Source organism: Glandiceps talaboti, chromosome 5, assembly GCF_964340395.1.
Source record: "Glandiceps talaboti chromosome 5, keGlaTala1.1, whole genome shotgun sequence".
Taxonomy (NCBI): domain Eukaryota; kingdom Metazoa; phylum Hemichordata; class Enteropneusta; family Spengelidae; genus Glandiceps; species Glandiceps talaboti.
Window position 1 is genome coordinate 10,622,053 of NC_135553.1, and position 4,019 is coordinate 10,626,071.

The following is a 4,019-nucleotide window of genomic DNA, read 5'->3' on the forward strand; positions in this document are numbered from 1 at the left end:
CTTCGAGATGAACGTATATACATGTAATCGCGTCTCTAATCTGGCATTAAGCCAAACCCACTTTCCGTTGCTCAGGGTGGTACCATGACAACAAAACAAAAATCGTTACGGTTTGTTCAAAATGTAAGACTGGGACGCGTTCGTTGCATTGTTCTGTCTACGCACCATATTAGGGAATACAATATGTATCGATTGCAATTTAAATAAATTCAACTATTTAACTTGTCAGTTGTTATAAACCTTGAAAGAATAGTATAATGGTAACCTTGACTACGTTCAATTGTTTTAAAAATCGCTCTTTATTTATCTCAGAAAACTCCCAAGTTGATATGGGAGTACCGAATTACGACTTAGAAAGGGAAAATTGACGAGTCAACAGTATTTTTATACTCTGGATATGAAAATAAAAATATGATCTTGTTATTTATATAAAATAAAATATTTTCTCTTCCGAAAGTGACTTTGAATGACGTTTACAACGAATATGGGCTAGGTTGATGTACTTCAATAATTCGTAAGTGAAATGTAGTTGTGAATTTTTTTTCTCGGGTTGTTGATATCGCCTGTATTGAAAAATGTATAGTCTAGAGTTCTAAAGCGGTACAGTATTACGTTTTAAAAACTTCATTACTAATACCATTATTATTGTATTAGTAATGAAGTAATGAAGTTGTTAATACGTAGTACTGTACCAGTTTAGAACTCTACTAGACTATAAAGTGTACAACAACGAAATCGCACAAACGCGTATCAGAGATAAGAAAATCATCCTTGTGTAAATAGTACAGCGGTTAAATTTCGGGAAAAAATAATTTAATTTTAATATATATGTTGATATTTTATCTGTGCACTCTTCTGTCCGACGGAACAGGTAGAATTTGGATAGTTACTGAAGAGCTACGCAGTAATTCCCATACCCGGTTCCCATAACCTCACTTGAGGACGAATCGCTTCATTGATCGAGCTTCTCCATTAGCATCGGAGCCTCAACAACAGCCCACGGTGCCATTCATCGAAGTGACGCTCATTATTTATTAATTTATTTCATTTTGTACTGGTCAAAACAATTGAATACGAAATCAACCAATAGACTTCTGAATTTCGATGCCTGTCACTTAAGCCACGCCTACTGACCTTGCATACAAATCTTTGTGTACTAAACAAGACGCCATCATTCGCGGTTAACTAGAGAAGCCGTTAACATTTGGAACGAAATTTTTCCTTGTGACCAGGTAATTCTTTTTGCTATTGTGCGACCAGATCTTAATATTTAACATTTTTGAAAAATGTGTTAAATGTCATGAGTGTACGAATATGTTGTTGTCCACGAATACATTGCATATGCATTTGATATATGTGTTGTAACCATTCAAATGGGAGGGAAAATACTACTGGTCCAAATTGGATTTTTGAAATTTCAAATTTTTTGTTGGTAACGTTCTCAATTTCCTGTACAGTTATTTTTTTTTACAAAGGTTTGTCTCGGTAGGGTTCATGCGTTGCTTTCGCAAATTATATCTTATAATGTTATAAACACACTCTTAACTGTTTCTATGACGGCGCATTTTGCGTAGATAAAATTTTGGTACAAAATTTAGCTAAATATTGACATAGATTGGCAACGGCCTTTGTTCCGTTTGCTACAAAACCGATACCAGAAGTTTGTTTGGAGACTGTTGTGGTCCCTCTACACTAATGACAGTTGCAATTTTAGCTACACATTTAATAACTGCAAACATTATCATCAATTTGAACATTTTATAGGAGGGATTTTCAAACGCATGGAATGATTTGTTGACCTTTTTCTGTCTTTGTTTCGTTGAACAGCAATCGCATACTGCACAAAATGGCAAAAGCTAAGGCCGCCGCTAAACCAGCCAAGAAGCCAGCCAAGAAGGCAGCGAAGAAGCCAGCAAAGAAACCAGCAGCAAAGAAACCCAAAGCCAAGAAACAAGTTAAGAGGCTGAAGACATCAGCAAAGAAAGGAGGAAAGGCCAAGGTAAAAAGAGAACTACGATCGATTTTCTCCCACAAAGCAACGTTTCCGCCCAAGTTTACACTGGTCATACGCCCGAGCAAGATCTAGTCGTAAAACATGGATGTTAGTGAGGGAACTATAGTTTTTAAAAAAGATAGCAACACTTCTTGATATTTGTCACGTTTTTGACCTTCAGATACTGCAATGCAAGGTTTACCCTGAACAGAAAGCAGTCGATGTGTCTGCACTTTTTTGGCCGAATGAAGGTCAACTTTGTTTTCAATTTGTCAGTTAACGTTCCAGCAGGAAGGAGGTGGACACTGCCAGTGACCTGTGTTCATGCACTTGTCCGACCTTGCATCAAAATGTTTTACAAGTACTAACTACATCTTTCCTTTTCGTTTGCAGAAGAAGTAAATTATTCCAAGATCAGAGTATTTTTTACGACTTGCAGCAGAAGGCGTAGACGAAGAATATACATTCAACACACCTTCACGGTAGCTCCCAACTTACACTGGCACCTGAGAAGTGAAAACAAAACGGAATGAAAACCTGAATATTGGTGACACCATGAAAAGTTCCTTGCCAGGAAAAACAAGACACACACATCTCAATTCACTTGCAGCTGAGAAAAGAGATGTTTCATTGCAACCATTTTAGTTATGAAAAATGTTATGATTGGACATGCTTCAATTTTAATGCAGATCTTGTCTGTGCCCTCTGTTGCTGAAAGTTATTTAAAGTTTTCTTAGAGATGTTTACTTGTCCTAGTTTGCATGATGCAGCCTTCATATTTTTTCTTCAGTTTTTATATAGGCGAGGATTTTTATCTGTATATCCTATCTGTATGTATATTAGGCTACTTTTTATATCTATTCGTTTTGGCTCAAAATACAATTACCTCAAACAGGGAAATTTAATGAAAATGTACACAATTTTAAGAATGTATTGTGGATAGCAAATTTGCTAATTTTCCAGATTACTATTTGTGATATTTAGTCACAGAAAATGTCTGATATTCACACTAAGCCGAGGCTGGGGTACAAAACTAGCGTAGTGCCTACATAGTTATAAAAAAATTAATACAATGCTGTATTTATATTATGCAAATAACAAAACAAACACTTTTAATTGTCTGTAATCCACTGAATGGGATTTCAAAGTAGCCTAATCACCAAGTTTTGATACTGAATACTGAATAGAAAATAAAATCCAGAAAAATACAAACCAGTGATTGTGTGGATGCATAGTTATTGAGTGAGTGGGTGGGTGGGTGGATGTGAGTGAGATTGGCGATTTGAAAATGAAGGAGTGGCTTCAAAGTCTTTTGGTGTGTTATGGGAAAGAAAAGCGATGACCGAAAGTTAAAAAAAAATACAAACAAACAACATTATGGACACCCAACATTTCAAAATACCTAGAAGGTAAAGTGAGGTCAATATAAGCCTCTGGTTACTGTCTAACTTTCCTGAACTCTCAAAGTTTGTGAAAAACAAAAGACTCGTTTTTGAACACCTTGTGGTGTCCTCGAAATGGAATCTTTCATTCCAACTAACTTGAGGCTGCATACACGTAGAGAACTCCCTCACTACAAATTTGAAAGAGAATCTTTCATTATTGCACGCAATTAAAAGTATCAACGGTGTTGCTCTGCAGTTTTAGCGAGTGTATATGTCAATTGATTTTAACATCTGTTTCACTCTGCAAGAGACAGTAGGCCATACATTATTACATATTCATATTTATTTACATGTATGAAAACAGTCCAAACACACGCAGCTAGTTTTGTGCCGGGTGGTTAAAACAACATTTTGTTTCAGCAAATGTTGTTACATATTATACGAGCAACGAATTAGAGTAAAACGAGTCGTGGTTTTAAAAAGAGCGGGAGTACATTCATCCATGAAGCGACGTGCCCGAACTTGCATTGTAAAAGCCGGGAAGTCTAACCGCGCCTATTATTTATGTATTGTATACTTATGTTATTTGAGCGACCTGACAGCAAGGTAAGAAAAAGCGCCATCATGAATGCTGACGTGTA

At 36.3% G+C, this 4,019-nt stretch overlaps 1 long non-coding RNA gene across 1 annotated transcript; it reads left to right on the forward strand.

Moving 5' to 3' along the window:
• The first annotated feature begins 1,153 nt into the window (after positions 1-1,153).
• On the forward strand, positions 1,154-3,202 carry LOC144435695 (uncharacterized). Its single transcript, XR_013480901.1, has 3 exons — positions 1,154-1,232; positions 1,828-1,999; positions 2,387-3,202. It is a non-coding gene; the product is annotated as an uncharacterized LOC144435695 (long non-coding RNA).
• The last annotated feature ends 817 nt before the right edge of the window (positions 3,203-4,019 follow it).